Genomic DNA, 12,709 nt, shown 5'->3' with positions numbered 1-12,709 from the left:
AAACAACCATACAAAATTAGGGATTTTAACCTAAACATACATCTATCCATTGACCCAATCATACTAACCCATAATAATAAGGATTCCCCCCTTACCTCTTCAATTTTCTAGAAACCCTAGCTTCTCCTTACTTTTCCTCTTCTTTTTCTCTATTGCCTCAAATGATCAAATGAATCATAATTCTCACTCTCCTATCTCTTATTTATAGTATTATATTTGGGCTTAAAGAGTGATATCTCTCCTTTAATTAATAGGCCCAATAAGACATAATATTTAAATATCTCTATTTTAATTCAAATAAATTAAACCAATTCAATATACACCAAGTTAATTAATATAATTAATTATTCAATTATATCTCATATCACTAAATAATTAATTAACACACTAAATCAATTAATATAATCAATTGTTATACTCCTAATAACCAATTAATTAATTAACACTCCAAATAAAAAAAATAAAATACAATAGTAATAACATAAATAATTAAATGCTAAAATTGGGTTGTTACATTCAATGCTTCCCAAGAGGTGTTTCTGGTGGGTTTGATGCGGACTTTGTCAATTATACCCATGCTCTTCAGATTCCTCCCATTGTGAGGCTTCCCAACATCCACATTGATGTCTTCCATCAGATTTAGAGAGATGAGAGGATCTACTAGACCACTCTCTATCAGAACATCTGAGATCAATCTTCCCAGAGGGATGTAGTTCCTTGGCTTCATGTTGTTCCTTGTGTCCCTGACATAATCCCTTAGATATTTGAAGAGGAGAGAAGGTAGGTTGAGTTTCAGACCTTTATGTAGACAGTAGAGGATGCACTTCTGATCTGTGTTGACGTAGTCAGAAGAGGTGGATGAAGGACGATGGTGGATGCATCCCAGAATGATCTTGAGCCACACCCTCAGATTCTGGTGAAGCTCTTGGTTCTTGGATGTTCTTCCTTCAGGGTTCTGAGAGAAGATGATGGGGATGATTTCCTAGGACATGTACTTATTCCTAGGGTTTATGTTGTAGATTCTTCTTCCCCCAACTTTTCCATATTCAGAAGCGCAACTATGGATTTCTCAGTGATTACTATCTTGATGCCCAGAACATGAGAAACAATGTAGTGATCATCGTAGTCAGCGAATCTCCAGAATTCCTTCACCAGGTTTGTGTAGATAGAGCCATAAAGACAATTGAAGTATGTGAGCCACCTTTGATTCTTCAGTTCTGGTGTTAGGTCCATATCATTTGCTTTGAGGTTGTCAAAGTCCACCAGTAACTCATAGAGAACTTCAACCTGTTCAAATAGAGTTGAAAGGTTTATATGGGTAGGACGATTAAGAACATGGGGTTCTTGGTATGGAGTTGTTATTGGAATACCTGTTGTAGATGCAACTTATTGAGAGGATTCAACCTGTTGTTCAATGGCGTTCATTTGTTGAGAGAATTCAAAGACATGTTGTTCTTGAGGATTCATGAAGAAGTTATTGTGAAGGAGATGAAGAGAAGTTACAGAGAAAGTTAGAGGTTTTGGGTTGTGTAAGTAGTGAGTAGTGAAAGTGTGAATGTGGGAGTCATGGGAGTATCTATACACAAGTTAAAAGATTGTAAAAACGACATCGTTAGCTGAGAGGGAACACAAAAATTTATTTTGCTAAAATCGAGTTTTGACAATCATGGGAGAAATTAAATGCAACTAATGATGGGGGTCTAATCTCAAGATTTACACACTATTCAAGGGGATCTCAACAGTTTGGCCCTTGAGTTCTGAGCTAGACAGGTATCTAGAAGAGCCAGAGCCACACATTTGAGGGACCACATGTTGATGTATCTGGAGTCTAGAATATCAAAAGCTTTCTGACTAGAGAGGTTTCTGATAAAGATATCTTCTAACTTATAAAAGTATCAGAATCAGAACTAGATAAACATCATATGCTTGAGTCAGAGTTTAATTTTACATCAGAGATGAGAAGCACAGGTTCAGAGTCATTATGAGCAATCTGCCATATTAAAAATTTTTAGAATGAAGAGAAATATATCTTCAGCTAAGGGTTTTGTAAAGATATCAGCCCATTGATGATATGTATCTATAAATTTTAAAATAATTGTCCCTTTTTGAACATAATCTCTAATAAAGTGGTGTTTAATTTCTATGTGCTTCGCTCTGGAATGTAAAATTTGATTCTTACTTAAGCAGATAATAACAGTATTATCACAAAATATATAGGAATGTTATTCTCATAGATCTGAAAGTCCTCAAGCTGATTCTTCATCCAGAGCATCTGAGTGCTGCAAAGTGAAGCCGAGATATACTCTGCTTCTGCATTTGACATTGCAATGGTTGATTGTCTTTTGCTTGCCCATGAGATGAGGTTTCCTCCCAGAAACTGACAGATCCCAGATGTACTTTTGCATTCTAACCTATCTCCAGCGTAATCTGTATCACAATACCCAGAAAGCCTGTACTATGATGTTTTCTTATACATCAAGTCGAGATTAGATGTTCCTTTAAGATACCCAATGATTCTCTTAACAACAGTTAAATGAGATTCCCTTGGATTTGACTGAAATCTAGCACACAGACATACGCTAAATAATATATCAGGACGAGAAACAATCAGATAAAGGAGAGAGCCTATCATAGAACAATAGAGTTTTTGACAAAGCTTTTGACTTACCTCTTCCTTCTCTAGAATGCAAGTATGATGCATGGGGAGTCTTGGTTGACTTGCTTTTTGACATGTCAAATTTCTTCAGAAGATATTATATGTATTTGCTTTGATAGACATACGTGGGTTCTGATGTTTGATTGATTTAGATGCCCAGAAAGAACTTTAATTCTTGCATTAGGCTCATCTCAAATTCTGCCTGCATTAACTCAGAAAATTCTTGGTAAACAGAGGGGTTAGCAGAGCCAAATATTATATCATCAACATAAATCTGAAAAATCATAAGATCATTTCTGATGTTTTTGCAAAAGAGAGTGGAGTCCACTTTGCCTCTGATAAAATCATTTTCCAGAAGAAATGAACTAAGTCTTTCATACCAAGCTCTGGGAGCTTGTTTCAGACCGTAAAGAGATTTCTTAAGTTTGAAAACATGTTCTAGAAGTTTTGAATTTTCAAAGCCAGGAGGTTGATGGACATACACTTCTTCAAAAATGTAACCATTCAGAAACACACTTTTGACGTCCATATGATATAATTTAATGGAATAGTTTACAACAAAGGCTACAAGGAGACGAATAGATTCTAATCTCGCGACTGGAGCAAAGGTTTTATTGTAGTCGATCCCTTCTTGTTGACTATAACCTTGTGCCTCCAGTCGTGCTTTGTTTTTGACAACTTCACCCTTTGCATTTAGGTTGTTTCTGTAGACCTATTTAGTTCCAATCATATGGGTTCCCTTGGGTATTGGTACAAGATCCCAAACATCATTTTTGGAAAACCGACCAGGTTTTTCTTTCATTGGAAGAATCCATTCTGTATCTTGAAGAGCCTTTTCATTGGATGTTGGCTCTATCAGAGATACTAGTCCTAGAAGTGTTTCTTCAAAGACTTTGAATGTTGATCTTGTTCTGACATGTTCATCCTTGTTTCCCAGAATCATTTCTGCAGAAACATTCTTCCTATTTCTTTGTCTTTTTTGACTGATTATGCGTTCAGGTGCTTCTGAAGTTCCTCTTTTATCTTCTTTAGAATCATTTATCTTTTCGTCAGAACCTGCAAGTGTGGTCTCCAAATCTGCAAATTTCTCAACTAGCTTTAACTTTTCAGAGTCAAGCTTATCATCAAATCTGACATGAATTGATTCTTCCATAATTTGTGTTTATGTATTTTATACTCGATATCCTTTAGAACGTTTTGAGTATCCCAACATAATACACTTTTGTGCCTTAGAGTCAAACTTATTCAGATTTTCTTTAGTGTTCAAAATAAAACAAGAGCATCCAAAAGGCTGAAAATAACCAATGTTGGGTTTTCTTCCCTTGCACAGTTCATAAGGAGTCTTCTCCAGAATAAGTTTGATAGAGATTCTATTCTGAATGTAACATGTTGTATTCATAGCTTCTTCCCAAAAGTGCTTAGCCACATTAGTCTCATTGATCATGGTTCTGGTCATTTCTTGGAGAGTACTATTCTTCCTTTCTACAACTCCATATTTTTGTGGAGTTCTAGGACAGGAGAAATCATGGGATATTCCATTAGATTCAAAAAGCTATTCAAAAAGTTTGTTTTCAAATTCGCCATCATGATCACTTCTGACTCTGATAATCTTAGAGTCATATTCATTTTGCACTTTCGAACAGAAAATAGTGAACACATAATGTGACTCATTCTTGTGCCTTAAGAATTTCACCCATGTCCAACGATTGTAGTCATCAAAAATGACAATTCCATACTTCTTAATTGACTTATGGATAACAAATTATGCATTAATCCCTCAACATAAAGAACATCATAAATGGAGGGAAGAGATTCGTTACCAACTATTCCAGGTCCTCTGATTCTTCCTTTCTGATTTCCTCCAAAACCTACGAAACCAACATCTTTAAGCTCCAGATCTTGGAACATATGCTTTCTTTTTGTCATGTGTCGTGAGCATCTAGAGTCCAGGTACCATGACTGGTGTTTTAATTCTACTGCATAGGATATCTGTAACATACACTATTTTATCTTTTGGTACCCAAAATCTTTTGGGTCCTTTAGGATTAGTTTTCCCAGAGTTTCCGAAAACTTTAGGTTTTCTAGTGTTACTGAACTTATGTGTGTGTGTAGGTGTATAATGGTAAGAAAAATGAGATTTTGGTTTGTTTTCTATAGTAGGTTTTTGATCATCGTCATCAGAGTCATAACGAATTCCTGTTTTTCTATTATGACTTACACCATAGATCATAGAAGCCATTTTGTTTCTGTCTAGGCTGTTGTTCAGAAATTTCTAAAAGACTTTATCATATTTATATATGATAGTGTCAGAAGTAAATGGAGCTTTAGAAAGAGTTTCCTCAAGTTTTGAACATTTATTAGTTGAAAAATCTTTTTCTCTTTCAAGAATAAAATTATTTTCTTTAAGTTCAAAAACTTCTTTCTCAAGCTTATCACATTCTTCAACAATTTCTTCATGAACTTTTTTCAGGTTCTTGAATATTTGTCGAAGCTTCTAATACAAGCTTAGAGATTCTAACAAACAGGCTTCCAGATCAGAACGAGAAAATTCAGAGAATACCTCTTTAGAGTTAGACTCTGTTTTAGATGAACTTCCATAGGTGGTGGCCATGAATGCTACATTTTCCTGCTCCTCTTTAAAATCAGATTCTGGAGCTTCAGATTCAGAATCATCCCATGTTGCCATGAGTCCTTTATTCTTTGCTTTGAATGAGTTCTTCTTGAAGCTTTCTTTTCTGGAGATATCCTTCTTTAGCTTTGGACAATCATTTTTGTAGTGTCCAGGCTCTTTGCATTCATAACACGTTACTTCCTTGTTGGGTCTGCCTTTGGAGGTTGAATCTGGACGATCTCCCTTCTGTCTGGGCCTTCTGAAGTTGTTTTGTTTTTTCCCTAGAGTTGTTTGATTCTTTTGGAAAGAAGAGATAATTCTTATTTATCATCAGAATCTTCATTCTCAGAGTCATCAGCTTCTTCCTCTTAAACTTGAAATGCTTTGTTCCTTTCTGGCTTTCTTCTTTCTAATCTAGACTTTAGAGCAACATATTTTCTTTTCTTCTGAGGTTCGTCTTCTTCTAGCTCTATTTCCTGACTTCTGAGGGAGCTGATAAGTTCTTCAAGACTTATGTTGTTTAGATCCTTGGATAAATCCAGAGTAGTAACCATAGGTCTCCACTTCTTGGGAAGACTTCTGATTATCTTCTTGATGTGATCTGTTGTAGTATATCCTTTATCCAGAACCTTGAGTCCTGCAGCCAAGGTTTGGAACCTTGAGAACATCACTTAAATAGCTTCATCATCTTCCATTCTGAAGGCTTCATACTTCTGGATTAAGGCCAGAGCCTTAGTCTCTTTAACTTGATTGTTGCCTGCGTGCGTCATTTTTAAGGAGTCAAAAATTTCTTTGGCTGTTTCTCTGTTGGCTATCTTCCCATACTCATTGTAGGAAATAGCGTTTAACAAAATGGTTCTTGATTTATGGTGATTCTTGAAATCACGCTTCTGATTGTCACTCATTCTACTTCTTGGAATAGGAATACCAATTGCAGAGATGGGTGGTTCATAACCATTTGTAACCATATCCCAGAGATCAGCATCGTAGCCTAGGAAGAAACTTTCAATTTTGTCCTTCCAGTAGTCAAATTTTTCTCCATAAAAAACTAGAGGTTTTGTGTTATAGCTATCTCTTTCTATTGTGTTAGCCATAAAGTTTTTCTTACCCTGAGTCTCTCTACACGGTTAAGTGTTTGATTCAAAAATCAATAACAAAGTCGAAGCTCTGATACCAATTGAAGGTAGAGAAAAACAAGAAAGGGGGGTTTGAATTGTTTTCCCAAGAATTAAAATCTTTTTGCAATAACACACGCAGAATAAATAATAAGAACACAAATGATTTATCCTGGTTCACTTGAAATTCAAAGCTACTCCAGTCCACCCGGCTAAGGTGATTTCACCTTCAATAAGGACTTAATCCACTAATCTCAACAAATTACAAAATTAGTCTAAGAGTTTAACAACCTCTTAGCCCTCTCAAGTCTACAGACCTAAACAAGTCACTTGAGGAATTACAAACAATTTCAAGAATTACAAGTGTTTCACTAGATGCTTCTAGATAAGCAGTATAAACACACTTTAAGAACAAAAAGAGACAACCACACAATATTGAGCAACAACTCTTGTATGGAACCTATTTCTTACAACAATGATGGTGAAAATATTTCGAGTATGAGAATGTTGCAGTGTTAAAGTTTTTTTTATTTAGTAAGTTGTAAAGACTCCTTTTTATAGCACTTGAGATGATACCGTTAGGGGGAAATCAATAGAGATTTCGTGCAAACTGAGGGAGTTAAAGGTAGTAAATTTTTTATCCTTTCCATAGTAGTATTAGAATATAATATTTTTTTTCCTTAAAGAGAATTGTACTGCAATTTGAATGCTTTCAACCTAAGCTTCTGATCAGGCGGTATCTGATGGCGTGTATCTGAGCATGTGTCAGAGTGAGCATGATCAGAGTATTCAAAGTTAGAGTCTCTAGATATCTTCTTGGAGAGTCTTCAGATATCTCTTGTAGAGTCTTTAGATATCTCTTGCAGAGTCTTTAGAATCAGAGCTTGAGCTACATAGTCAGATTCTTCAATTTATTGCTCTTCAGATGTATTCTGTTCAGAGTTAGATCTGATTTCTCTTTGTGCTGGATTAGCGTTTATGGACTAATAAAGATGTCAAATATTTGTTTCATTAGAGTCATTTTAACTTAGAATCCTGCACGCTTAAGAAAATTATTAGGGTACCAAATTGTTTCATCTTTGTTATCATCAAAACTTAGAGATATATTACAGAATCAAAATCTTGTTCTAACAATCAACATATCTGATCTTTGTCCACTTTCTAGAGTCAAAATCAACCAACTATTTCTTGTTTCCAGTAAGATGATTTGAGAAGCCAGTGTCCATATACCACCAGTCTGTGAAATACGCATCTTCAAATTCATAAGCCATCAATAGCACAATTCATCCTTAGAATCTCCCATGGCTACATTTTCTGATTCTGACTTCCTTTCCTTGTTTGACCAATAATCAGCATCAAAGTAACCAAATTTATTACAACAGTAGCACTGGACCTTCCTCTTTTCATACATCTCCTTACTCTTCTGAGCACTGTCCTGCCTTTCAGAAGTTGAGGTTTATGAATTCTAAACACCATTAAATTTCTTCCTGGCTTCTAACCAAGATTGCTTATGATATTTATTACCAGAAGCTTCTTTCATAGCCTGCTGCTCTACCTCTATTTTAGAGTATCTCTTAGTCAGACGCAACTCTTGTACCTCTAGACTTCTTTGCATCTCTTGAATTCTCACGGTGGTAAGATCCTTAGAATGTTAAATTGCTACAATAATGTAATCAAATTGAGGAGTAAGAGATCTAAGTACCTTCTCAATGATCCTTTCTTGAGATAGAGTTTCTCCACACGACTTCATCTCATTTATGATCAGAATCACTCTAGAGATGTAGCCAGGTACCTTCTCATTGTTCTTCTTACTGAGATTCTCATGATGGTTACATAGAGACTAAAGCTTCTCCTTCTTAACTGATGCATCACCTCCGTAACACCGTACCAGTGGGTCCTACACATCATTCGCTGTCGTCGAATCAACAATTTTCTCAAACACGTTCACATCCACACATTGATGGAGTAGAACAACACCTTCTGATCCTTCTTCCTTAGATCACGATGAGCATTCCTCTCTGCATCCGCTGCATTTCCTGGAAGTGAAACCGAAACATAACCTTCGTTGACGAGATCAAGAACATCTTGAGCGCCAAACAACACATACATCTGAATCATTCACCGATTCCAGTTCTTGCCATCGAACACTGGAAGCTTAGTATTCAGATTACTATTTCCGTTCATCTTCAAACTTGTGCAAATCACTCAGATCTCACCAAAAACTAGTGTTTCCCAATCCCACGGAATCAATAAATATGATTCTGTTACGATTCTAATAAATAATTCAACACAAATTTAAGAAACGAAATCAATCATATAATGCCTTACCGTTCACTCGTTTTTCCCAGTGTTTCCCTGTGGATCTGAACCGAAGCTTTAGGTACCAATTATTGGCGCACATTGTAAAGAAGATGAAGATGGAAGAAAAGAGATAAGAGAGAAAATAACAAACTTTCACTACTCTTACAAAATGGTTACAACAAATGGTTATGCACACTCATTGTACATAATGCACACACTCAGTACACTGCCCACACTATTATTGACAGCTACACTGTTTATATATACACAACAATAATACCACGTAGACAAAATGCTAATTTACATTAGCTAAGTTAAGTTTAACAAAAACTACTACTACTACTACTACTACTGAATATGAATTATTTCTAACATGATGGTTCCTTTATATAGGAGATAAAATATTTGCAAGCACTTATAATTAAAGTCACTAATGGAAAGTGTGACTGAAAGATTTTAAGAAATGTGTACCTAGATATGAGCTATGAGATCTAATATTTATAAGAGGAATATTAAGATTTCTTAGATGAAAATCCTAATTGGGAAATTGTCTTGGGTAACACTTCTGGTAGATCATGATGTGATCTTTATCACATGTCTTAATTGGATTTATGGACTTGCTTTCAACCTAGCACCTTATATCTTGGGTAACTTAAATTTGAACAAAAAATAAATAAAATTGTAAGATTAAAACTTACTATTTCAAAATTTTCAAAACATATAGTAAAGTTTGGGATTTTTGAAGACTTTATTGGATATTCACAAGTAAACATGTTTTTTTTAGTTTGATAAGTTTTTATCGAATTTTTAGATACTCATGAAATATCTGGCATATATGCATGCATTTATACCGGATAGAAAGATTGATATCAAATTTTATGTTTTACCGCATTTAAAGAAATATCCGGTATAAATTCATAAGTTATACCATTTGTTTTCAAAATTTATGGTAGAATTCATATGATTTATACCATCATTTTCAAAAAAATTGGTGAGTACTTACCATATGCAAACGGATATTTTAAAAACTTTATGGTAGAATTCTTTTAATTTTTTAATTGGTTTATTTTTTTAGTGCGGACAAGAGGAAGAGATGGTGGAATCATATAAAGATTGAGCGACAAACCTATTAGGGATGTTACGAAGAGCTCTAACGGAGACAATAAGGATGATGGGGATGATTATTTACGCACTATGACTGGTATAATATCTCACACCGGTTCTTAGGATCAAATATTCTCGTGGACCACATACTCACTGCTATAAATAAGGTAGAGTCGGCCGTTACAGGGTTAATAGGAAAAAGTTATTGTGACTGATTATCTTTGGCCAAAGGAGGATACAAAAGTGTGTAATCAGACTGATGCAAGCGGTGATCATGATGTTCTCGCAGATGAGGGGTTCCTTAGAGGCCCCTCCAAACTTACATTTCTAATTAAGTAAGCCGATCACTTTTCCTTCAGAGTATGACTGAGATATATAAATATTTTAATTTAAGTTGATTTTACGTATTAGTGGTTAATTGATAGTAACTAATGGTTTATGCTTTAATTATTACAGGAATGCGACCCATTAAAGGTCCCCACTCATGGTCAGAAGTTGAATGAATTCTTGGCGGTGCAGATGTTGGAGAAGGTTAGGACACTTGTAGATGATGTTGGCCTACTATCGCTAGTGGATTGTCCCCCGCCCATGTTTGACACTCTATTGGTGTCGTCGTCATGAAAACTTCAGAAAGGATATTTTTAAGGGATTATCAGCTTTATACCTACAACCACATAGATCCACAAATAACTGTGTAAAATCATCTAGAACACCACCCATCACATATTTGTTCATGCTGATCAGTTTAACAACAAATACAAGGGCGCAATCGACTTATGGAATCTATGAGTAATTTATTTTATGTTATAATTGATAGATGTTTTCCTCTCGAACATAAGTGTTTTCATGGAGATAATATATTGGGAGACAACACGATATTATTGTGGTTGTTGATCTACGTTCTTGCATATATAAAGTTTAAAATCTCGTAAAAGATACATCTGAAGTTTTGATGATGACAATACTTATTAAAGTCGATAGCAACAACTTTTTAACCCTGATGGCGATGATCTAACTAGAGAAATATCACATACCTCATCAATAAATGGAGACTCAAGATCAAATGTATTATATGATCATGGGCAATCTAACAAGGAATCTTGAAGCCTCAAATAAAGTGCAAAAGCTCACCAGATCATGTATGTATGTATGTTTGTGTGACCCGAGTATTGTAAAAGTAAGGAAGTATATTAGAAGTACTAAGCGAACTTTCACCCCCCCCCCAACACACACACATACATACACACACGCACATACACACACACACATAACACATGCGCACACACACATATAACACATACGCGTGCACACACACACACACACACACACACACTCTCTCTCTCTCTCTCTATCATACACACATACACACACATAAACAAACACATACATGTGTGCGCGTGCACACACATACACACACGCACACATAACATACATGCACACACACATATACACAGACACACACACACACACACATACACATACAGAAACAAACACACACACACACACACACACACACATACGCGCACACAAAGACACATACATACATACACGCCCCCCCCCCCCCCCCCACACCCACACCCACATGCACAACTAAAAATATATTTTCAAATGTTTTTATCTTGCAAATTATTTTCTAAGTCAAGCCAAGTGATTTAAAATATGCCCAAACTTTTTCCAAACTATTTTTGAACTAACTAATCGATTGGTGAGTTGTGTCAATCGATTGGAAAAACTTTTATGAGCCTGCCTATCGATTGAAGAAGTTCTAATTGATTAACCAAGAGAATATGGTCACATATTAATGATATGGAATGACTCTATATCCAATATTTTATATTTGGACTTGATAATTGATTAAAAATGTGTTGGTCAATCAATTGAACCTTTATGCCAATCGATTGACTCATTAATTCATCCCATGAATTATTTCCTTTTTTAGTTTTCCAACTCCTATATAAAGGAGGCTCGCCTCCTATTTATTTTACACCATTTCCAACCACTACAATAAAAAACACGCTAAGTAGATTGTACCCTTGTTACACAGGCGAGGTAATGAATGATGACATGAAAACTTGTCACTTTACCCCTCGGTTTCTGAATAACTTAGGGAATAGTTGAAATGGTCCTGGATTCGATCCCCAAACGAATCCTTTTTGTAATTTTTAAATGGCGAAAACACATATCCCTTTTGAAATATAATGAACAAGTAAACAAGCTTGAGTTTGTTATATCTAATATGAGTTATTTATAAAATTCTGCCTTAACTTAACATATAACTTTTTAAATTGGTTTACAAAATAATTATATAAACGGCAATATTTGAAGAAAAAACTATACTAGTTAATTATTTTCGAGCATTTCACAACTCATCATTCATCTCATGTTATTTAATGGTTAAAATCTCTCCAATGCTTCTTGTTTTCGTTTAATTTTCTTCCATACTTTTTCAATGAACAAGTATGAAAGAAATTTGAACAAAAACTAGAAGTATTGGAGATATCTTAACCATTAAAGAACGTGAGATGAATGATGAGTTATAGAATGCTCGAAGAATATTGATTAATGTTAGATGTTTTTCAAATACAACATAATTTTTCATATTATTATTTCTAAAATAAATTTAATATATTATATGTTCAAAGAGGGGTTAGTGAAATAAGCAATCGACATAAGATATAATAAACTCAATTGTATTTTTTGTTACTATAATGTCCTTTTGACATATTCACAAGAACAAGATGAGAGTTGCACAAAGAATTACAAAAAATATAATCTTAGTCTCAAACTCAAACTCAAACTCAAACTCAATAACAACAACTAAACCTTAAACATGTAGATTTCAAAACTTTGCTAAGTATAACAACTAGACAACAACAACAACAATAAGATCAGTAACTCAAAAACAATAATAAATAACAATAA

The sequence above is a fragment of the Lathyrus oleraceus genome, chromosome 2 (genome assembly GCF_024323335.1).
Source record: "Lathyrus oleraceus cultivar Zhongwan6 chromosome 2, CAAS_Psat_ZW6_1.0, whole genome shotgun sequence".
NCBI classification, from domain to species: Eukaryota; Viridiplantae; Streptophyta; class Magnoliopsida; order Fabales; family Fabaceae; genus Lathyrus; species Lathyrus oleraceus.
The sequence above is the reverse complement of the archived record's forward strand: the minus strand, read 5'-3'. Positions refer to the sequence as shown.